This window comes from Natrix helvetica (genome assembly GCF_964273705.1).
Source record: "Natrix helvetica genome assembly, chromosome: 1".
NCBI classification, from domain to species: Eukaryota; Metazoa; Chordata; class Lepidosauria; order Squamata; family Natricidae; genus Natrix; species Natrix helvetica.
Window position 1 is genome coordinate 209938228 of NC_138548.1, and position 25323 is coordinate 209963550.

Below are 25323 nucleotides of genomic sequence, written 5' to 3' on the forward strand. Positions count from 1 at the left end.
CATTTGTCTACAAAACGCCTCCAAAGAATTACATTTCACTAAACCAAAGACTGATTCCCCACCCCCCACCGGGAGGTGCATACTTTAATTTTGGAAAATTGAGGGACTACAAGATGTAATTAATGTTATCATAATGTCAGCCAAAGGCAAGGGTCATACTACTTGCTAAGATAGTAGCTAGTTTTCCATAGCCTGTTGTATCACAGGTGACCTGACCCAGTCTACTATCTTGTGTGAATTCAATCTACTGTATAAATTTGTGGCAGAATGCAAATAAGAATTTTGGAATTTCTGATTTCTAGCACTTTGGCTTAGCCTCTATGTTGTGCCAACTCTTATGCCACTTCCATTTTTTCCCAGAAGAGTCTGAAAAATGTACCTCTCCCCTCAATTCCCTTGGACAGTACAAAGAGCTGAGATATAAGGACAGGATGAGAAGGATTGCAGAATAGAACTTGGTTCTCTCCCGAACTGGGTACTCATTTTATTACATCATATTATCCTTCACCTTATTTATTTATTTGTCAAATATAAAAGGTTGTCCAACTCCAGGATGATCGCAGGCAATACGTTTATGGTATATGAAAAACCAATTAAAAACATAAGGTTTTTTTTTACAATAGCAAACATTAAGAAAGAGAAGTACTGTATTTTTTAGAATATAAGATGCACCTTTTTTCCTCTAAAAAGAGGCTGAAAATCTGGGTGCGTCTTATACACCGAATACAGCATTTTTGCCTCCTGAAGCCCCGCCCCTTCACCAAAATGGCCGTGCATACTTATGGAGGCTTTCAGACAGCTCCTGGGGGATGGGGAGGGCAGAAATGAGCAAAATATTGGCCACTTCCCCCCTCCCTCAGCCCCCAGCACTCTATAAGCCTCCATAAGGCTATGCATGCATTTTTTTTGGCAAAAAAACCCAGCCCATTTTCACGAAAAACGAGCCATTTTTGCTCTTTTTGGCCCACCCCCCAGGAACACTTTGCAAGCCCCCCCCCCAAGGCTATCCATGCCTTTTATTTGAAAAAAATGAAAAAAGGGCTGTTTTGGGGAGGTTTGCAGAGTGCAAAACCTTTTCCCCCCTTTCGGAAAGCTGTTTACGTAGAATGGTTGATGAGTTTTAAGTGCTACAGGTTGTCAGCAATTTCCTTCTCCAGGACATGGATAAATACACCTGGAAACATCTACCTACCTACTCTCTCTCTCCCTACCTACCTACTGTATTTCTCTCTCTCTCTCTCTCTCTCTCTCTCTCTCTCTCTCTCTCTCTCTCTCCCTCCCTCCCTCCCTCCCTCCCTCCCTTTATCTACCTACCTACCTAACTACTCTCTCTCTCTCTCCCTACCTACCTACTGTATTTATCTCCCTCCCTCTATCTACTTATATACCTACCTACCTACTCACTCCCCCCCACCTATCTACTGTATTTCTCTCTATCTCTCTCTATTTCTCTCTCTATATCCCTTCTCCTACCTACCTACCTACCTACCTATCTACACTCTCTCTCCCTACCTACCTACTGTATTTCTCTCTCTCTATCCCTCTATCTACCTACCTACTTTTTTTAAAAAATTGCCTCTTCAAAACCTGGATGTGTCTTATACTCCAGTACGTCTTATACTCCGAAAAATACGGTACACTCCCTTTTTCTAACATGCACTTGTCTAATGTCCCCAACCCCCAATCCATGGACTGGCAGTAGTCTGCAGCATGCCAGATATCAGATTGCGTAAACAAGCAAAGCCCCATCCGCAGGATGCAGGCCGCACATGAATCCGTGTCCTTCCAGTCCATGGAAAATCCTCTCCCCACGGAACCAGTCCCTGGTGCCCAAAGGTTGGGGGCCGCTGCTGTAAAATACCCAAAAGTTGTTGTAAAGCACTATGGGGCAGTATATAACCCTAAATCAGGGGTGGGTTCCTGCCAGTTCTAACCTCTTCTATAGAAGAGGTTCCACAAATCTACAGTGCCGTTTAGAACCGGTTCCAGCTCCCTCCCCCCGCCCGTCCGCACATCATCAAGATGAAGAGCGAGAGGTGGAATTCTGGGAGTTGAAGTCCACAAGTCTTAAAGCTGTCAAGTTTGAATACCCCTGGGGGGTTTTTTCTAAAGGGTTAGGGGTGCAAGGGTCTTGTGACTTGACGGCTTTCAGACTTGCATGCTTCAAATGCCAGAGTTTCTGAGCCAATGTTTTGGTTGCTAAGCAAGAGCGTTGTTAAGTGAGTTTCACCACATTTTACAAGTTGACCACGCCCACCCAGTCACATGGCTGGCAAGCCACTCCCACCCGGTCATATGGCCAGCAAGCCACTCCCACAAAGCAGGCCACACCTACAGAAGAGGTTCTAAAAAAATTTGAAACCCACCACTGCCCTAAATACTGCTCTTATATTATTGCAGAGGGCAGTAAGCTCTGCAAGAAGGATGATCACTGCTTTCTTCTCCTGGCCAAGATTTTGAAAACAACAGCTCCCAATGTTCAAGTGTGATGGCTTACCCAGGATGTGTTCTCAACATTCTCAACACTGTAGCAGCATTGCCAAAAAGGCATTAAGAATTGTTAACCTAATCTTGCGAAGCCTCTTCTCCCATAACATTGTACTGCAAACTCGGGCATACAAAACCTTTGCCAGACCAATTCTCAAATACAGCTCGTCTGCCTGGAATCTGCACTGCATATTGGACAGTAATACAATTGAGAGAGTCCAGAGATATTTCACAAGAAGAATCCTCCATTCCTCTACTCATAATAAAATCCCTTATGCCACCAGGCTCGAAATTTTGGGCTTCGACAACCTGGAACTATGCCACCTATGGTCTGACCTAAGCATAGTACACAAATTATCTGCTACAATGTCCTACCCGTCAACGACTACTTCAGCTTCAACCACAATAATACACGGGTAAACAATAGATACAAACTCAAGATAAACCACTGCAAACTCGATTACAGAAAATACGACTTCAGCAACAGAATGGTCAATGCCTGGAATGCTTTATCTGACTCCATTGTTACATTCTCAAACCCTCACAACTTCAGCCTTAAACTGTCTACCGTGGACCTCACCCCAATCCTAAGAGGTCTGTAAAGGGGCGTGCATAAATGCACCAGCGTGCCTACTATCCGTGTCCAAATGTCCCCATTTATTCGTCCCCATTTCCCTTGTCCATGTCATGTTTATACTTATATCTGTTATCTTCTACATGTTTGATCAACTAAATAAATACAAAAATAAATACAAAATATCTCAGTTTCAAAGTCCTTTCCAAGGGGCCTTGGCCCTGTTCCTAAGGGTGGGGTCAAAAAAGAGAGCTCAGATCCAGTAGCCTTGCAGTATTTCACTTCTTATTTAGGGCAGAGAGGTGCTGTTTTCATCAGCACCCCTCTCCGGGGTGAAATGAACACTTCCTCTGTCCCCTGTCGTCCCCCCCTGCCAGGCACCCCCGTCTGAAAATTAGCTTGCCCAGCAGCTGAGCCCTGCTGTTTGATCCAGCCACCTCAGATGTTGCACGCTGTTTATTAATTGAGAGCTACGGCTGTGCAAATGGGCACTTTGAAGTCCATGTGCCAGCTACCGAAAGGAAGCAAAAAACGCGTTTGGAGTTGAGGAAGGGCACAAATTGTGGAGCTCTCCTTTTGTAACCACCTTTTCTTCCCCGTGCTTCGAAATTACTTTCTCCCCGCTCCCCCACTTCCCTGAATCTAATAAAGACATTGCAAGAGGCAACAAAAAAACAAAGGAAAGAAAAAAGAAACCATAAAACCCGCAAACAGAGCCACAAAAGCATGAAACAGCTTGAAAACCCAAGCGCTGATTGTGATGAGTCCCATCCCTGGCGGAGCTTCCATCACTCCTGCTTTCCTTGGGCCTTGTAATGGAAATTAAATTTGGACACAAGTGCTTGGGCATATTTATTATCCTGCTGCTATTGATCTGTCAGGGAGAACAGAAAACTGCTATTTCAGCTGATATAAGGCAGGGAAGCACTGTGATTAGACTAATAGGCCTTTCACGGATTGAGATTTAAGTGCCGGGGTGTTGAAATTTGTATTACCCCCTGGAGCTGCTCTGCCGCCGCCATCCCGATCCTGTTAGCATAATGTGCTCACAAACCTCTTGCAGGAGAGCATCCCCAGATTTCATGCGCTTTCGATCGAGGAATGCAGAGGAAGGGCGGGGGATGGGGAGGGCAGAACATAAAGCAAAATTGGTTGTGGAAGAGAATCAGGGAACTATATTGTGCCTATTGAACATTTTTTCACTGGGGTTATGGCTGATAACCACACCAAACTGTATCAATGTGTCTAATAACAAAAGTAAGCCAGTTAACGGCATCTCTGGAAAATATCTGCTGAAAGAAATAGCATGAAGTGTTTTGTTTTGTTTTAAACTCTCCCTCTATTTCCAAAAGGGATGCGGTGGCTTAGTGGCTAAGACGCTGAGCTTGTCGATCAGAAAGGTCGGCGGTTTGAATCTCTCAATTAGAAAGGTCGGCGGTTCGAATGGAGTGAGCTCCCGTTACTTGTCCCAACTTCAGCCAACCAAGCAGTTTGAAAGCATGTAAAAAATGCAAGTAGAAAAATAGGGACCACTTTGGTGGAAAGGTAACAGCGTCCCCTGCGCCTTCGGCATTTAATCATGTGGGCCACATGATCACGGAGATCACTGTCTTTGGAGAGCGCTGGCTCTTCAGCTTTGAAACAAAGATGAGCACCGCCCCCTAGAGTTGGGAACAACTAGCACATATGTGCAAAAAGAACCTTTACCTTTTACCGATTTCCAAAGTTGACCTGCCTATCAACATAGGAGCCTGGCTAGATGAGAGCAAAAGCCCAGGTTTCTGTTCCCATCAGCTCGAACAAAATAGCAATGGGATACCCACAAGCAGGCCATACGGTAGGTCCAATTTGGCTGGTCCTCTCAAATAACAATAGCACTTATACACCTCTTCACAGTCCTTTATAGCCCTCTCTAAGCTGTTTACAGAGGACAGCACTTTGCCTCCAACAATCTGGGGCCTTGTTTTACCAACCTCGGAAGGATGGAAGGCTGAGTCAACCTTGAGCCAGTCAAGATCGAACTGCTGGCAGTCAGCAGAATTAGCCAGCAATACCACATTCTAACCACTGCGTCACCACGGCTCACACCTCCTTTAAGGAGCGGTCTCCTTCAATATAACAGTGTGCGTACTTGTGCTAGAATGTCCAGTCTTTTGACACTCTGATGGGAATTCTGCAAGCTTAACCCCAACACAGCTGAACAGTATTAAGGGAAATTTTTAGAAATTCAAAGGGTGCACAGTTTTCCCAATCCTCAGTTTAATCCTCACAGGAACCCTGCAGGTTAGAGTAGTTTGAAGGATGAAGACTGGTTCCAAGAGATTCAAATGGGAATTTTGAGGCTGGACCCCTTCCTTCCCCCCAAGATCAAGTGTCTAATATTGGTTTTCCTGACCAATATCCCACAGATATTGTTGTTCAGTCACTAATTTGTATCTGATTCATCATAACTCCATGCCAGGCCATCCTATCTTCCACTGTCTTCCAGAGTTTGCCCAAATTCATGTTCATTGCATCAATGATACTATCTAACCATCTCATATTTTGCCATCACCTTCTCCTTTTGCCTTCAATTTTTCCCAACATCAGAGTCTTATCCAATGAGTCCTTCTCTTCTCATTTGGTGGCCAAAGTATTTGAGACTCCATTTCAGTATCTGCCCTTCCAAAGGACCATCAGGGTTGAATTCCTTTAGGATCGACCGATTTGATTTCCTTGCAATCCAAGGGCGCTCTTCAAGAGCTTTCTCCAACACCCCAATTTGAAAGCACCCACGACTATTAGAATTACATCCATGCGCTATCCTTTGTTTTGCTGGGTTTTGAACTGTGTTTATGGGGCTGAGAAGAAAATCTAATTTTGATTTAATTACATTTTAATTCATCTTCAAGTAAAATTAATTCAATTAAACATAATAGAGCTCATTACTACTCGTGTGGTTAATAGTTTTCTCTTTGGGTTGTTAAAAATTATAACTTGCTGGCAATTGATAGAGAGCTTCTCAAGGCTATTTTCCAAAGGTTTTTTGGGGGGGAGGGGGTGTTTGTTCACATGCAGCCCTGTGGCCAAAGATTATACAGCCCTAAAAGAAGCTATTGGGAGGCAAGATTGGACATGTCTTTTTTTCGTTTTCTTTTAGGACAAAGGCAGGAAGAGAAAATTCAGCTTGGCCATAAGGGCTTCCAATGCCACGGGAGCAGAAGTAAATGATTTTTCATGGTAAATCTCTTGGGGGGGGGCGTAATTTTTGGTATTTTCTGAAGCTAGACAGCAGCAATGATACCTCATGGATTTATTTCTTTTTTTAATTTTAGAAGTCTGGCTTCCTTTTTTTATTACTATTATTACAAAATCATGTTTTCTTCCATTTGGCAGAGACAGCTAGGCAATGTTGCTGTCTAAAAGGTCTAAGCAGCTGTGAACTGCTGGCCATCAAAGGTTGCCCTGTGTTGTTGCTAACTGGCAGATCTTTGGTGTCAAAGTTTCTTCCTGGTCCAGACTGTTCTGTCAGGTATGACAGGAGCTGTCAAAGAGGTAGTACGATGTCACCGTTTGGAAATGGAACATGAAAACCTGAGGTGAATTTTCAGAGGGGGTGGGTGAGGAGGACCCTCCTCGTATTTATTTTCACCTGGAAGGTTCTGAAAAGAAATTTGAGCAGCTCTTATATACCATTTTCCACCTCTTATAACCACAGAGGATGCTTTCACCATTGTCGAAGTAGCAGAGTATAAAGCTTTCACCATTGTCAAAATAGGAAAGGCAACTTGAATAATTCCTGGCTTGCCTGTCTGCAGAACATTCATTGGATTTTTATGGGGTCAAAATTTTGCTAGCACCTTGTTTTTCACATGGTTTCTCTCAATGGTTTTCCTTACCACAAGACAAAGAAGGGATTGCTGCGCTGTTAACTTGGGTGCCGGGAGCTCCCAGCTTATACACAGAGGTGGTAATCAGCCGGTTGGGACTGATTCAGGCGAACCAGATCACGGGTGTGCCTGCCCACCCGCCCTGGGTCTATGCCATTCTATTTAGCCATGTCTTTGAGGCTGGGCACATGGACAGAAGGCGTGTGTGTGAGCAAAGCATGTGCGTGGAAGGCCGGGTACATGCGTGGAAGGTGCACGCACGGCAAACCGGTGCTAAAATATGTGAAACCTGCCTCTGCCTATACTGTAAGGTAAAGGTAAAGGTTCCCCTCGCACATATGTACTAGTTGTTTCTGACTGTAAGGGGCGGTGCTCATCTCCGTTTCAAAGCCAAAGAGCCAGCGCTGTCCGAAGACGTCTCTGTGGTCAAGTGGCCGGCATGACTAAACACCAAAGGGGCACGGAATGCTGTTACCTTCCCACCAAAGGTGGTTCCTATTTTTCTACTTTCATTTTCATGTGCTTTTGAACTGCTAGGTTGGCAGAAGCTGGAACAAGTAATGGGAGTTCACTCTGTTACACGGCACTAGGGATTCAAACCATCAAACCGCCAACCTTTCTGATTGACAAGCTCAGTGTCTTAGCCACTGAGCCACCGCATCCCTCTGTTGGGCTACCTTTCTCAAGCTAAAAATTCTTTCAATGCAGAGTCAGAGGCCTCACACCAGAACTGGGGAGAAAAGTAATTAGCGCTACAGAAAAAAAAATCTAAAAAACAATAAAGCTTTAACATCTTTTAAAATACCACATATACTTTTAAACTCCAAGAAGTAAAAAATTATACTGATAGTCCTCGACTTATCATGATTCTTGTAGTGACTGCTTGAAGTTACCACGGCGCTGAGAAAAGTGACTTATAAACTTTGTTTTCACACTTACAGCCGTTGCAACATCCCCATGATCATGTGTTCAAATTTTTGGCCGCTTGGCAACTGGCATCTATTTATGATGGTTCCACCATCCCAGGGTGATCACCATTTGTAACCTTCCCAGCCGGCTTTCTGACAAGCAAACTCAACGGGGGAAGCCATATTTGTTTAGTAACAGCATGATTCCCTTAACAACTGCAATGATTCACTTAACAACGGTGGCAAGAAAGGTTGTAAAACGGAGCACCACTTCCCCCATTGACTTTGCTGGTTAGAAGGTCGCAAAGGGGGATCACAGGACCTGGGACACTGCGACCGTCATAAATATTGAGTCAGTTGCCAAGCATCTGAATTTTGATCGCATGACCCTAGGGATGCCACAATGGTCATAAGTGTGAAAAACGGTCATGTCCCTTTTTTCAATGCAGTTGTAAATTTGAACAGTCACTAAATGAACTGTTGTAAGTCGAGGATCTTCTGTACTTTGGTGTCTACAGTGTAGTTGAATGTTGGACACAAAGGGAGGAGGTCACTCCAGTTTTTTCCCCCACTTAGAACCTGGGATTTATTCAGTGGTCGTCTCCAGTGGTGCAATACAGCCGGTTCTATCCAGTTCAGGCGAACTGGTAGCGGTACCGGTGGGAGGTTCCGTCCACTTGCCCGGACGTCATCATGCCCTGTTTTTGATGCTCTGTGCTTGCAACGAAGGTCCTGCGCATGCATGGAAGGTCCCGCACATGCACGGAAGGTCCTGCACATGGACAGAGGTGGCACGTGCCCTCACATTTGCAAACTGATAGCGAAAGTAAGTTGATTTCACCCCTGGTCGTCTCCCCTAAGCGAAGAATCCAGGATCCTTTCCTTGCTTTCTCCATCAAAGGTCTCTCACACCTTGTTCTCTTGGAAAGATGCAAGGAATCATATTTTGCTTAAGAAACAAAAGCATACCAGAGTTGACTTTCCTAAGAACCACCCAGGGGTGGTTCTGCCAGTTCTAACCTCTTCTATAGAAGAGGTTCCACAAATCTACCGTGCTGTTTAGAACCAGGTCCAGCTCCCTCCCACCACCCATCCGTACCACGCTTGCCCCGCCCGCCGCTCACTGATTGGCTGGCTCACCAAACGCCCTGCCCACCTCTAAGAGTCCTATCTAAACCTTGAAGTCTTAAAGCTGTCGTTTGAACACCCCGGGGGTTTTTTTCTAAAGGGTTAGGGGTGCAAGGGTCTTGTAACTTGACAGCTTTAAGACTTGCATGCTTCAAATGCCAGAGTTTCTGCGCCAACATTTTGGTTGCTAAGCAAGAGCAGTGTTAAGTGAGTTTCACCACATTTTACAAGTTGGCCATGCCTACCCATTCACATGACTGCCAAGCCACTCCCACTTAGTTACATGGCTGGCAAGCCACTCCTACCTGGTCACATGGCTGGCAAGCCACTCCCACAAAGCAGGCCACATCTACAGAAGAGGTTCGAAAAAATTTTGAAACCCACCACTGGAATCACCCCAACCATCCCGATCAGAAATGCCATTTCTAAAAGAGAACCGATATAATAAGTCCTCTGCTCTCCGCAGGAGCATTTCATCTTCTGGGAGAGGACAGTTTTTGGATAAATATCATGAATATGCAGATTGCATATATGCTGATTTATCTGGAAAACAGCTCCTGGGCTTCTGTTTCATTCCCCTTCCTTGCAGTGATGTTCTTGTTTCTTTCCTTTTCTAGATAACCTGTTCAGAAAGCTTGACCTTTGTTTCCAAGGAAAGCCTTTGCCGGAAATCAAGTGTGGCACTGGGGATTCATGTGGTGTGTGTGTGTGTGTGTGTGTGTGTGTGTGTGTGTGTGTGTGCGCGCGCGCTCACACGCACTTTGAAAAATCTCATAATACAGAAACGAAAACTCTGTAAGGGAGATAACAGTTTCAAATTTCTACAGAAATGCACCTAGAAGCCAGGATTTCTTCCTTTGCAAATGTATTTATCTGATGCATGTACTTATTTGACATTACCATATGGTGTAGGTATTTATTTTATACACCCACATGGCATGCACAGAGAAAATAAAAAAGTGAGCATCGCAAAATCGTTTAGGCCAGAGGTGGGGAACTATGGGCCCTTTACGACTTTTGGATTTCAACTCCCAGAATCTCATCCCAACGTCTGCTTTTGTGTTCATATTGGGGGGAAAAAATTGGCTTCCAGCCACTCACATCCCTGATCCCACCACCAGGATTTTCTTCGATAGGCATCTGATAGGCTCGATTTTTAAAAACAGCAACCAAAAGAGCCGAGCTGGCGCAGTGGTTAGAGTGCAATACTGCAGGCTACTTCAACTGACTGCTAGCTGCAGTTCGGCAGTTCAAATCTCACCGGCTCAAGGGTTGACTTCCATCCTTCCGAGGTGGGTAAAATGAGGACCCGGATTGTTGGGGGCAATATGCTGACTTTGTAAACTGCTTAGAGAGGGCTGTAAAAGCACTGTGAAGCGGTATATAAGTCTAAGGGCTATTGCTATTTTTAAGCATGAAATTCCACTCTGAATCTCATCCCAGCATCCAATTTTGTCTTTGGGTTGAAAAATTTTTGGGCCCTCCACAGCTGTGTCCCTGACTCTGGCATCAGGAATTTTCGGCCTGGGTACCAGATATGGTTAATATAATTGGTCACCAGCATCCTTTTTAAGCATGTAATTCCATCCGAATCTCATCTCGGCTGCTCTTTTTGTCTTCGGGTCGAAAAAATTTTTGACCTCCCAGCCACCCACATCCCTCACCATCAAGGGATTATGAAGGAATTTTCGTCCCCAGCACCCGATATGGTCGATTTTTAAAAACAGTAACCAGCAGCATTTTTAAACATGAAATTCCACCCCAAATGTCGTCCTTGTGTCCGTTTCTGCATTTGGGTTGAAAAAAAGATTAGCCTCTTCGCCATCTGGGTCGCTGACCCTGGATCAAATGTTGCAAAAAAAAAAAGTCATAAAAGTGGTTCCAGCCATGTGACCCAATTTACACCTGTCTCAATTTAGGAGTGTAATCTCAGGCTCAATTATGGTCATAACTGGAGGACTACTTGTGTTTGGTGCCTACCCACATTCCCATTTCATGCACCACCTGTTTCTGTGTGAAAGCTGAGATCTTCAGCCTAATGATACTGGAGTCTTGGTTTTAATCTGAAACATCAAGATGCCAATCAACTAATCACACCTATTAATCCTTTAAAACTGCATGGAATTCATATTCTGTGATTATGCATAAAAGTCTTTGACCATGGATGGGTACGAAACACCTATCAGAATTGCATGTGCAAATATGGAAACCTCCCTGCATTCATTTCAATCATATTTTAGCTAAACAGGGAGGATGTATATGGCATTGTATTCATTTCTCTCACACATCACCTTGCCATTCTTTCCCTTCTATACTCCTTATGCAAAATGCAGGTGCTAATCGCGCCTCTTAATGATGTATAGATCAGCCTGCAGTGTGGTATTTTCAATTACTTGCAATGTCTCCTGACCTTTGCGAAGATGTCAAGACAAATAGGGGTGATTAATCAAATAGGTTTGGACTTACAGATGGCAATATGGAAGAATAGTGTACTCTTTAAAGCATGCATGCACGTATGGTCTTACGCACGCGAGCACACACAGAAAGCTTGCCAGGAAGAAGGATGAGAATGACACAGTAATTGAGGGATTTTTCATGCAATCTAGCTCAGTTAAATTGATCTTTGTAACATGTTAGGAGGCAAGGATGTCAAAATACCCATGGGATGAATAGCACAACTCACGCTTAGCACTGCAAGTATGAATTGTACATCTTGTCATCTCTGACACACTTCCGGCAAAATCCACATGGTTTTCCAAGAGTTTGCAACATTGGACATTAATTCATGAGCAGAGTCTTCCTTCCTATCCTAATTTTGGAGATGATTGGATGTACAGTATTTTCCAACATTGATCTAAAAGAACTCTGCTTCTTGTAGATATGTGGAGAAAAGGAACTAAGTGTTAAGTGTTTCTTGGAGATCTGAATACAGTGATCAAAGCAACCAATTTTCATAAAGTGGTTGAGGGTTGTGTAAGGTCTCAGAAGTTTCCCCGAGCCACTGAGATGCCAAAAAGAGTGAGAGACTCGAGACGAGGCTTGCAAAGAATATCAGCTTTTATTTATGGCCAAAGCAAAAGCTGGGTGACAAAACTATATCCAAAACATACAGACAAATGCATGTAAGGAATAGGCACAAGAGTGGCTCAGAGTATTATATACATTTCACGCTGTTAGAAACAAAGTTTATCAATCAGAGAAAAAGGTCCATTACCAACGTGGTCTTTAAAGCATTCTTTCTTCAAGTCCCTGTCTCTGTCCACCTCATCTATGGAGCATTCCTATAGCCTTGTGTAGGGGCAGTCGTCGTCCCCCCCCCCCGTCCCCCTTGGCCAAGTTGTTTATTCGGCAGAATGCTTTCAGGATTCAGAATTTATGAGGCAGGAAAACTCCCTACTCTGGTTCCTTTATCTATGGGGCATGATATTCCTGGGTAATAGTTTCTTCTATATTTTCAAGGATGTGCCTAACTTTGAAGCCAAGAATAGAAGCGAGACACAGCAGCGAGATAACAAATTTTGCACTAATGCCAACTAGTATTAAGGTTACAATTTACTAAGCTAGAATTAGTTCCTAACAACTACTTTCTGGCAGTATACAATAATATAAGCCAATAACAAAGCACAATTCATAACAAATGATTTCTAGCAGTATACCATATCAAAAACAAACAGCAAATATTGGTTTAATCAGTAACCATTATATAGTAGCATAAGCAATTCATAATCAAAGCAAATAGCCAATATTAGTTTGATTCATATACTCCTTCAGTGGCTTTACCCCTCTGGATTTCTGAATCTTTGCTAAGCGTTACCCAACCGCTTTTTAAATTTTCCTTTTCAGCCACATTGATCCCCAGCTGAATGAATGAACATAAAGAGGGCATTTTTTTAAAAAAAATCCAGGCCAGAAAAAGATGAACGGTTCCAATGCTGGGTTAGTTAAGTCATGTTCCATTGTCTTTAAGCTGATTAATTCTGAAAGCAAAAGAGAGTGGAGGGAGAAAACAGTGGGAGGCTCAGGCTGCCCTGTCTAGGCCCCAAAATCCAAGTGACCGATAGATGGCAGGACAGAGTTTGAATTGTCTGTCTCTTTTTGCCACCATAAACGTTCTCTCCAAATTTCTGCCACTCATCTGGTGACGGCCCCGGGGGAAGGCATTACATAAAGGTATCTTTAAAAACAGGCACGAAACAAGAGCGCGGCGCTTTTCACCCGTGTGAAAATCAAGGCAGGACCAGAAACACCAGAAAGTGGGCAACGTATGGAATACACAAAGCCCCAGGACGCGGCTTCCTGAGGCTTGCGTGATAACCACCACCCCATCAGGGATGCTCTGAAGCTTTAGTGCTTAATTTCCTATTAACTGCTGATAAATCCAATTAGGCCCTGCCAATAATTAGCGACATCTGCTCTGTTCCTTTGCAGGAAAAGGCAAATAGCCTGCAGGCTGTGATGGAGGAGCAGGCAAAGCTCAGGCAGCCCCTGTGGCTCGTTCAGCTTTCCCAGCCTGCCTCGGCCTTGCTATTTGCATCCCTCAGAAGCAGCCTGACGTGACTTGTTATTTTCCAGATGACTCTAATTAAGTTGTTCTATTCACTTTGTTAAATTAAAGAGGGGGGGAGGCCCTGCTCCTCTCCTAGCCTCCCCCCCACCCAGGGCCCACTCCAGATGCACCTTCCCTTTCTTCCCCATGCTTCCCACTCTGGAGCACTGCAAGGAAATAAATAGAGAGAGCTGGTAAAAATTAACTGTAGAGGAGATGGGAAATGAGGTGGAAAATTGTAACGTTTTGCCATTTAAAGGCTGTCTGGCTTATCTCAAAGGGAAATGGAGGTGGGGGGAGGGAGAAGAAGAGTTAACGTAGCCTGTAGGTAAACTAACAATCCACCCAGAATTTACTGAGGGCGGCGAAAATGCCATTGAGTAATTCGGGTCCAAATGTTGTAAGATTTGGACTGCGGGAGGGAGAAGGAGAGGGAAGTAATGTGCCATGTCCTAAACACTTGGCAATTGTGCTACTCAAAAATAACAGAACAACGGCCTTATTGCTGGGGCACAACGCAAGACACAAAATGGTTCCTTTATGTTTGGAGTTGCTAGCATTTTGCACCACAGGTAGGCCTTGTTGAACAACCACTCATTCAGCGGTTGTTCAAAGGTATGCTGGATCCTCACAGCTGCATCCGTCACAGTGTCCCCATGGTCAGGAGATCATAACTCAGGCGCTTAGTGACTGGCTTGCAATGTTGACATTGCAGCATCCTGATGATCGCCATTTGCGAACTTCACTGCTGGCTTCCCAGCAAGCAAAGTCAATGGGAAAGCCGGCAGGAGGTCGCAAGTGGTGATCATGTGACTACTGAATGCAGAAACCATGTGGGATTTGCCTAACAACGGCAACTGGGACTGCTAGAACTGCCATTTTTAAGTTAGTGCAGTCATGTGTCATAGCGCTTTATTACAGCATCGCTTAACCACAAAGTTGCCTGTCCCAATTGCCCTTGTTAAGTGAGGATGACTGTATCAGGTTCAGCAGGAAAACATATGAAAAACCATACACTTGTTAGTAACTAGAACTAGCAAGCTCTAGACAGGGTCTGGTGGATATATTGCACATACTGTACATATCCAATTGGGAAACCAAATAAAGAGAAAAGGGAATATTCCTATTTTACACCAGCCAACACAGTTCACTATTTTCACTGTCCATATAGGTAGCCTCAATGACTCTCTAAAAGAATGCAAATGACCAGCTGTCTGCAAGGAGTGTAAATCCTTCCATTCCTCACCATCCAGTCAGAACTGAAGAAGCTTCTTGGATGAGAAGCGAAACGTCTTCAAAGAAAAACCAGAAAGTCCAGTTGTCTCTTGAAAAAGCACCTTTGGGACAACCATGCCCTGGAGGGCTGAGAATCTCCATAGATGTCCATATTTTTGTGTCAGTGCAAATCATTCTTGCTTTCACCATATCCATACACCATTTTTTGGTCTTTAAATTTGTCACCTGTTTCTTCTTGAGAATTTGGTCAACTCCATCCAAACTTTTCGGTCTTCCCCATCCTCATTCATTTTTTTAAATTCTGTAACTTAGTCCTCATTTGTTCTCCCTACATCAGGGGTTCCTAAACATTTTGCCACCAGACCTCTTTTTTGTGTGATATCAATGTACACACCTTTCCTAATAGTTCAAACACCAAAATGAACAATGAAAACTAACAATGAAAGCCTGTTCTACATGATCAAACTGCTTCAAGTACAACTTCTACACTCTCTTTTGTATTTAATCCACATTCCTTCATCATTCATTAATTGTTGTCCCTATTTATTTTTTGGCTTTACAACACATATTCAACTATCCCATTGGCTACACATTCAACATACCCTAATGTTTCTCCTGGTCTACTCAGTTCTCATTTCCATGTAAGACTTAGAATAACTTCATTATCACTTTGAATGTACACTAATTGGCCTACGTTAAAATGAAATGTCATTGCATACAGCTCTCAAAGGGTCGCTACCTCCAATATACACAATATACAGTCTAGTTCAGATGTATACATGTACATGGCGAGAAAAACGAATCTTGTGAGTTTACTAGACGGATGGCATAGGTGATCAGAAGCATGCTTTTATATACAGGTAGTCCTCACTCAACAACAGGTTGCTTAGCAACTATCTGAAGTTACAACAGATCTCCCCAGAGCTACTGATGACCCGTTTTTGAAGTTCTGACAGTTGCACACAATCCCAGGATTGCATTTTGGTTACTTGGCAACTGGCTCGTGTTTACAGCCATTTGCAGCATCTCACAGTCATGTGACTGAGATTTTAGGCAATTTTTTTTTGCCAGTTTCCAGAATTTATTTCCCATTAGGGAAAAAAAGCGCCCAATGGGGAGAACAGGTCTGCTTTACAGCTACAGTAATCACTTGATAACTGTGTCATTCACTTAACAACCACCGCAAAATTTGTAAAGGGCTCAACAGATCATACACGACCTGCTACTTTGCTGCCAACTTTTATATGTTTCTGCTTTCCTCCATCTATCTCCAGTTTATTGTGGTACATTTTCACCGGCTGGCTGTACTTTTTCCACCACTGACATTAATTTTCAGATCCATACAATGTAATATACATTAGCATACTCTACACACTGGAATGGCCCCTGCAAGTCACAATGAAGCATTACCTTCATATGAAACAAATGTACATCGCCCTTCATGTGTTCAATCACATTTTTATCATCACTACCACAAGCATTCCTGATATATTTCTTCATAAACAATCATGGCAATTTAGAACATCTTTGCTCTATGTAGAAGCACTTGCTGAGTATCACACTTATTCTCACTTTACCCCCATTATATACTGCTTTTATTGTGTTCAACAACTGCTTCACATTCACACAAAACATTTCACAATTCAAGCCTATTCATTTCTTACTCTAAACTATTTATGTATTATAAACATTATTTCTCCCGTTCATATATTTTTCAATGACCTGCTGAAGAACAAAAATCTGATCTGCATTTTCCCTGTCTTGTACAAAACTGCACTGCACTTCCCAAGTCTTGCTATTGTTGTGTTTTATACTCAGTCTCATGGAACAGTAAGGACACTCTGACAATTGTGAGCCATGGATAAGGACAGTCTTCACACATACTTTAAACAAAGCACACAGCCACTCCCTCTCCCTCTCCTTCCTACCTACCTACCTACCTACCTACCTACCTACCTACCTATCTATCATCTATCTTAATTATTTATTAAGAATATATATATATTGCTGCTGTACTCACTCATGGTGATTCTGGGAGGCTTGCAGAAATAAAACCCCAAACTATATCTTTAAATAATTATTTCTCCAGTCAAACCATCAATATCTGCAGCCTTACAATTTTTTTGACATTCTTATAGGACATTTTGTTTTTCATTCATTTTCTTAGAACTAACGTTAAAGCATTCCTAATTCAGCCCTCTTCACCTATTTCTATTTTTTTTAAAAAAAACAGCAATCTATTTTTTGCCCTTTTTAATCTTAATAGTTTCTTACTCTCTTTGATTATATTCTTTGCATTTTGTTTCTCTCTATGCTTATTACATGATCTTTTCATTTTTTCAGAAACTATACCCTTATATGCTTTTTTGCTTATTCACAGCCTCTTTCACGTATTATTCCAGTAAGCATCCTTTTTCATATATTCCATTAATATGACACCAAATACTGCTAAGGCATTCTGACAGAAGAATTCCTTTAGTCAATTCACAACAGCTTCCATAACTTATTTTCTTGCATCCACTTATATCTTAGAGCCACTCACTCTGTTGGGAGATGTGTGTGTGTGTGTGCGTGTGTGTGTGTGATACATACACACACACCAGTGGTGGGTTTCAAAAAATTTTAGAACCTCTTCTGTAGGTGTCTTCTGCTTTGTGGGAGTGGCTTGCTGGCCATGTGACTGAGTGGGAGTGGCTTGCCAGACATGTGACTGGGTGAGAGTGGCTTGCTGCCCATGTGACCGAGTGGGAGTGGCTTGGCAGTCATGTTACTGGGTGGGTGTGGCCAACTTGTAAAATGTGGTGAAACTTGCTTAACAACGTTCTTGCTTAGCAACCAAAATGTTGGCTCAGAAACTCTGGCATTTGAAGCATGCAAGTCTTAAAGCTGTCAAGTTACAAGACACTTGTACCCCTAACCCTTTAGAAAAAAAAACCCCAGGGGTGTTCAAACTTGACAGCTTTAAGACTTGTGGATTTCAACTCCCAGAATTCCTCCTCTCGCTCTTCATCTTGATGATGTGGGGACGGGTGGGGGGAGGGAGCTGGAACCGGTTCTGAACGGCAGGGTAGATTTGCGGAACCTCTTCTATAGAAGAGGTTAGAACTGGCAGGAACCCACCCCTGATACACACACACATACACATGAATGACTGAGTATGCGTTTGTGGGTAGTGGGGATGTATGTGACATGTACTTTCCTTTCCTGCAGTCATTCTACTTTCATTCTTTCCTTTTCTTCCATGTCCATTTTCCAAGATCCACTTCGGGCTTTATCAAAGAAAGGATCTGGCTCATACTGAAAATCTCCCATCATTCTTGTGTGCTAAATTAATGCCCCCAACCTGCCATCAATAGTATTAAAATGAAATAGTCTATAAGATCTTCGTTCATACCTTTGCCATGTATGTGCATGTGCATGTATATACACACACAGACACACACATTGCTTAAACCATATTGTTAAAACAAATAACTTTTACTAAGCATCTATATACCAGTCACTACTATTGCACATTCTTGATCCAATCATTTTTTTCTATATTCTGTTGCTTCATTCCCACCATCTAAAAGAATAACTTTTGCCTCAGATTACATTTATCCAAAATGTTGCACAATTTTTCTTCACATTCATCTTTGCTTCTTCTAACACCACATTTCACTGGAGTGTAACATGCAACTATCGTTCCAATTTATGAATTCTAATTTTTGTATGCAGTGACAAAAACTGAGTTAACACAAATTCGTATCTTCTGATATACATTTTAGCTCTTTCATTCATCATAAAACTTACAGCCTTATTTCCCTGCGTAAATTCGTCAATTCCATAAGATCACACCTTGTTTATTCAGATCAATCACCACCTTTCCTCTCTTAGTTTCCAAAACTCAAAAAAAAGCCTATTTTTCAATTTTTTTCATTTCATGAAATTCATTTTCTTTATATCTGCTCCACTTACGTTCTAAGTTAGAATGTTCCATAAACTATGGTCATCAGCAGATGGACCCATGGATGTTGAATTCCATCATTTGGTCAATCAAAAATTTCACACATATTTTTTTCTTTGACTAAAGAAGACGTAGAATAGGCTATTAACTTTAGACATAGAAGAGGCTATTAACTTTATATCTTAGCTTTGTCCCAAACTTGCTTATGCTACTCTTTGCAAGATGGTATCTCTAAACCAGAGATTCTCTTGCCAACCAACATTGACGTTATCCCATCAAGCAGAAGTTATGTGCCATTTATTGAGACACCCTGATAATGCTTTTGCTCTGATTCAGTGTGTTGGCTCTGTCAGGAAGTCAAGCATATTGGAAAGCCCCTCTTTTTAAATGATGGCAACCCTACTTCATCAATGGAACCAGATATGAATGGAGGTGAAAGGTAAGGAGATTAGAGCTACTGGGATATTGGGTAAATCTAGTCCAAAGTAAATCTGAGGTATGTATAGGATGCACAGGACTGATTCCTATTCCGAGTCGCAGCTTTTATTCATTTGTTTGTTTGTTCAAATTTTATAACCACTCATCTCAACCAAATGATTCTGGGTGGCTTACAATGCTAAAAACGCATAAGGTATCTATCCCAAATACCCTTCAAATCTATAGGAATGAAAATTCTCAGAATTTCCAGACAGTTTTAAATATATCAATCCTTTCTGCAGTATTTATTACCTAAGACAAGGGTAAAAGATTTCAGAACTATAGACCTTTTTTAAAAAAAATACAGGCAAAAGCAAAACTATTATAGTATTGTCAGAGCATTCACTAGCATTGATAATGTTACTTTGTTGCCCAATCAGTGACGTGCAGTCAGGGGAGGCAGGGGAGGCAGAGCCGCACCGCTCTCATCATGAAAATAAAAAAAAATACTCCGGGAAGCCGCGAAAGTGGCTGGGAGAGGCGCGCGGCTTGGTTTAGCCTCCCTGGACATCTCAGCAGCAGCCCCAAGTGTGCCGATCTTGCCATTTTTTGCATCGGGCGAGCCTGGGATCCTTGCAAGGGGAATGGGACCACGTGTGCAGGAGGCTCCTCAGCTCCAGCCTCAATCAGCGCAGCCGCGGTCCCCTTCATGTTGGCTCAGGAAGGAGGGGAATGGGACCACGTGTGCAGGGGAAGAGGATCGCGGCTGTGCTAATCTGAGGCTGTGCGATGATGTTACCTAGGCATTTTTTGCATCGGGTGAGCCCGGGATCCTTGCAAGGGGAATGGGACCACGTGTGCAGGCGGCTCCTCAGCGCACAGCCTCAGATTAGCACAGCCGCAATCCCCTTCCCCTGCACACATGGTCCCATTCCCTTCCTTCCTAAACCAACATGAAGGGGACTGCAGCTGCGCTGATTGAGGCTGTGCGCTGAGGAGCCGCCTGCACACGTTGTCCCATTCCCCTTGCAAGGATCCCGGGCTCGCCCGATGCAAAAAATGCCTAGGTAACATCATCAGTGGTAGAAGGGGGGGTGGGGGAAGGAGGAGAAAGGAGAAGTTTCTCTTCTCAGAAATGTCTTGTCAGTGGAGCTGCGGCAGCCTGCCTGCCCCTTTCTGACATTTCTGAGAAGAGAACCTTCTCCTTTCTCCTCCTTCTCCCTGCCCATTCCCTTCTAGCACTGATGATGTTACATAGGCATTTTTTGCATCGGGCGAGCCCAGGATCCTTGCAAGGGGAATGGGACCATGTGTGCAGGCGGCTCCTTAGCTCCAGCCTCAATCAGCGCAGCCACGGTCCCCTTCATGTTGGCTTAGGAGGGAGGGGAATGGGACCACGTGTGCAGGGGAAGGGGATCGCGGCTGCGCTAATCTGAGGCTCTGCGCTGCTGAGGAGCCGCCTGCACACATTGTCCCATTCCCCTTGCACGGATCCCGGGCTCGCCCGATGCAAAAAATGCCTAGGTAACATCATCAGTGCTAGAAGGGGGGGGGGAAAGGAGGAGAAAGGAGAAGTTTCTCTTCTCAGAAATGTCTTCTCAGTGGAGCTGCTGCAGCCTGTCTGTCCCTTTCTGACATTTCTGAGAAGAGAAACTTCTCCGTTTGGGCTGCGCCCGTGCAATCGGAGCAACCACACGGTTTGATGACGTCACCAGCCTCATCAGTCATAAACCTCACCGCACGTCACTGTGCCCAATGAAACGTTGGCCACAGTGGTGGGTTTCCATTATTTTTTCTAGTGGTTCACTCATGCATGTGCGCATGCTTGCTCGCGTGTGCAACACATCTGCTCATGCACACACACACACAGAAGCATCCAGGCAGGTGGGCAGAGCCTCCCACTGCCACCATTACCAGTTCGCCTGATCCGGGCTGAACTGGGAGCAACCCACCTCTGGTTGGCCAGCAAACAATCAAGCTCAAGGAGTACCAAGGACTCCACAGTTCCAACATTCTCTGATTTATTGTACAAAGTTTGTTAAACTTTATGAAGCTTTACAATTCTTTATGGATGTTGCATGCATCAGTTGCTGTAAGTAACTGAAACATTTACCTCTTCAGAATTTAAATGGTTCTATTTACTGGACTGAACAATTATATTCCTTACTAGCCAAATATCACTTGAAAGAACTTTTCTCTTAAATGGTAGGTTCTCATCATTTCAGACATCATTAGCTCAGCTTGGGCATGTCTTTCTGCTGGATTTTTTTAATGTTTTATTTCTTTCATAGTTATATTATAACTATATAATTTTTTTTATTGGTGGGGGTGTCATTATCTTTTTTCCTACTTCTTCCTTTCAAAAATATTCTTTGCACAGTCTAGAAAGACAGAACCTCTATGGCAGTGGTATTCCCAGGAAGTAGCATCATGCTGATTTTGAAGGACAGCAGTTATAATTCAAAGCATCAGGAATTTCCAGATTTACTTTTGGAAACTATTCTACTTTGGTTTAATTCCCCCCCCCCCGACCCCCGGTGATGGATAACTTCATAGAATACAACCAATAAATAGCCATAGCTGCTCTATATTTCGAAGTTCATGAGAAATATAGGTTTGAGAGTCAAACTTCGAGTCCTCCAGAGCAGGGATCCCCAACCCCTGGTCTGTGGACAAGCACTGATCTGCGGCATGCCAGAAACTTCATTTTGAAAATTAGCATTACTTCCCCCTCCTTCATTCTTTGTGCAATTGGGGAAGGTCCATAGTGCAGTGTTAAATTTACATTTACTTCTGTGCAGAATGTCTCATTGTCTGGATGGTGGGGCAGGATTTTGTTTCCCTTTATTGTACAACACCAAATCAACTCTGAAACCCCTTGATGAAGAAGCATTGCTAAATATTTGAGAGAGTACTTCATTCACACCACATACTAAAATAAATCTGACTTGGCTGGTTTCTGTTTCAGAAGGTTGTGTGGACTGAACCAGGGTGGTTAATTTATCGTTCAGTATGTGGTCAAGCCCAAGCAATTGGTAAGTAAGCAAGCTGTGGTTAAATTAGCAGGTAAGCATGTTGTATGAACCCAATCTAGATTGGAATCAAAGAGGCCAGTGGTGTAAGGCCGAAACCTTGGTGGAATCTCCTGCTAGACTAGAGGAAGGAATAAAGACACAACAGAGGCCAGGCTCTTGAAGTCTTTATCTTATAAACAGAAGAATAAAAGCAAAGAAATGAATATGACCTATTCATGGAGATGTTCTAGATCCTTGCAGACAGAACAAAACCTTAATAATGTCTATGGAGATTCTCAGTCATCCAAGTCATGGTTGTCCCAAAGGTGCTTTTTTCAAGAGGCAACTGGACTTTTTGGTTTTTCTTTGAAGATGGTTTGCTTCTCATCTTGGATGTGAAGCAGCACATCTTTAAAGAAAAACCAGAAAGTCCAGTTGCCTCTTGAAAAAAGCACCTTTGGGACAAAATCTTAACAAGCTAATATCTTGCTTCAATCCACATGATCAGATCTAGGATGATTTTAATAGGAATATTATATTGACTCACAACAGTGCTTTGTTCTTTCAATTAAATAACCAACAACTTTCAATTGCACCCCTTAGAGATAATAAGGGCCATTTTTAAAAGCCTGACCAGTTTGAGCCCCTACAACTGTTGGCTGTATGAATGAGTTAGAAGCAATCATTTTGTGTTTAGCAGACGTTTGAGATAATTGGGATTACATAATCATCTCTATAGGAGTCAGCACAGCTAGTAGCCATGCAGATCAGTCAGTAGGGATAACATTGCAGCCGAATTGTACTTTTATTTTTTGTCCGTCAAGCTAAGTTTCTCTGTCTCCACTAGAAGCTCAATTCATGGTGTTGCCTAGGACAACTAGCTTAAAGTCCAACCAAATAGCAGAGTTTTCAAACTGGGTTCCATGAGGCACTAAGGTGGGAGGGGAACTTTAATGTACTCAGCCTTCCACTTGCCATTCAGCTATCCCCCAACACTGGTGAGGCTCAGAGGTGGCATTCAGCGAGTTTGGACCAGTTCGGGCAAACCGGTAGCGCTGACGATCGGTTGGCCCCACCCAGCTGCCCCTACCCTATCCTGCCTGTCCATTGTTTCCTGTTTTCTAGCTCATCTCAATTGTGCAGCACAGCTGATTTCCCGCCCCCCTCCTCGCTGTTCTACTTACCATTGCTGACTTGGAAGGTAAGAAGCTGAGCTTCTAAATGCTCCATTTTCAATGCTGTGCACAAGCGCTTTAAGTGTGCTGCTCACACAAAGTGCGCGTTCACCAAACCGGTTGTTAAACTGACAGCATCCCACTACTGCTTATACTTCACCAGTGTGTGCAAGAAAGCAATTGATTGCCTTTCTCTTGTCGTCCCCCCCCCCCAATATGCATAACCTGCTCCTTGCTTGCCCCAAACTCTGACAAATATTTCTAACTTTACAAGAGAGATCTCAGGAGTCCCTCCCTTCACTTTCCACCCCACAGAAATATATATATATATATATATATATATATATATATATATATATATATATATATATATATATATATATATATATATATATATATATATATATATATATATATATATATATATATATATATATATATATATATATACACACACAATATATATATATATATATATATATACACACACAATATATATATATATATATATATATATATATATATATATATATATATATATATACACATACATACATACATACATACATACATACATACATACATACATATATATATATGTATATACAATAATATCTGATTCAACGAATCAGAATAGAGCTGGATTAATTTTTCTCACCATTAGGAACTTTCTCCTTAATTCCAGGTTGCTCCTCTCCTTGATCAGTTTCCATCCATTGTTTCTTGTCTTGCCTTCTTGTGCTTTGGAAAATAAGTTGACCCCCCCCCCATCCTTGGTGGCAGCTCCTCAAATATTGGAATACTTCTATCATGTCACCCTAATCCTTCTTTTCTCTTTAGGAGTAACCCCCTTGGACAGAGGTGGGATTGAAAAAATTAGCAAACGGTTCTCTGCCCAGTTGCTGGGTGGGCTTGGACGTGGTGGGTGTGGCATACTTGGCCTCCTGCACCACAGGGGGGTGGGCATTTTCACCCTCATCAGGCTCTGGAGGCTTTCCTTGAGCCTCCGGGTGGGTGAAAATGGCCACCCTGGGCTCTGGAGGCCCTCCGGAGGCCAGCAACAGACCAGCTTCCAGACTTCCAGAACTTCTGGGCGGCCTGTTTTTTGCTCTCCCAGAGCCTCTGCGCGGGCCCTGTATTTACCTGGCATCTAAAATGGACGGCGGGGAGACTCCTGGGAGGGAGGGGCAGGATGGGTGGGGCCAGCCAGTCCTTGCAACTATCGGTTTGGCAAACCAGGTGTAAAATTAGCATCCGGTTCACCCAAACCGGTCCAAACTGGCTGATTCCCACCCCTGCCCTTGGAGCTATGCGGGAATGGATAAAGAAAATTAGGATTGTGTTGCTCAGCTGCCAGCATATGTGTCCCTTAAATCTCTTTGGAGGGAGACTTTTTCCAAGATACATGAGAATGATATTTGCAAAGTCAGGCAGACGAAGGAAGAGGGGTGCTTAAAGAGGCTTCAAATAAGCATTCATAATGGAGAATGAATCATGCCGTCAACCGTGCCCTAAATATAGCATATGCATATTATCTTTGTTTTTTTTTATTAGGTTGAATAAATATTTATGTAATGTGAACATTTTTCCAGATATGAATCACTGGCTACAAACTGGTAAAATTACAGATGCGAAACCCAGAAAGTGAAACAAATTCCAGGGTGGCTGCTGTTGTTGCTGCCGCTTTTTATGACCCGACTTTTGAAAAACAAAAATTAAATTTGACGGATTTCCATTACAAACCACATTTCCTCGTGTGGAACCTTTGGATTTCTCGGATAGCGCTCTTAAAAGAATATCCTGAGATTGCAAGTTGAGCACTAAAATACTTTCATGTTGCTTGCAACAACTCTTGTCTCTGAGTCCATCACCTCTTTGTATACAGCAAGGGTCCTCACACTTTTTAAACAAGGGGCCAATTCACAGTCCCTCAGACTGTTGGGGGGCTGGACCGGCTGGGTGGGCATGGCTAGGTGGTCATGTGACTGGGCTTTTTGCCTCCTGGGGCGTCTGTGCACTCCAA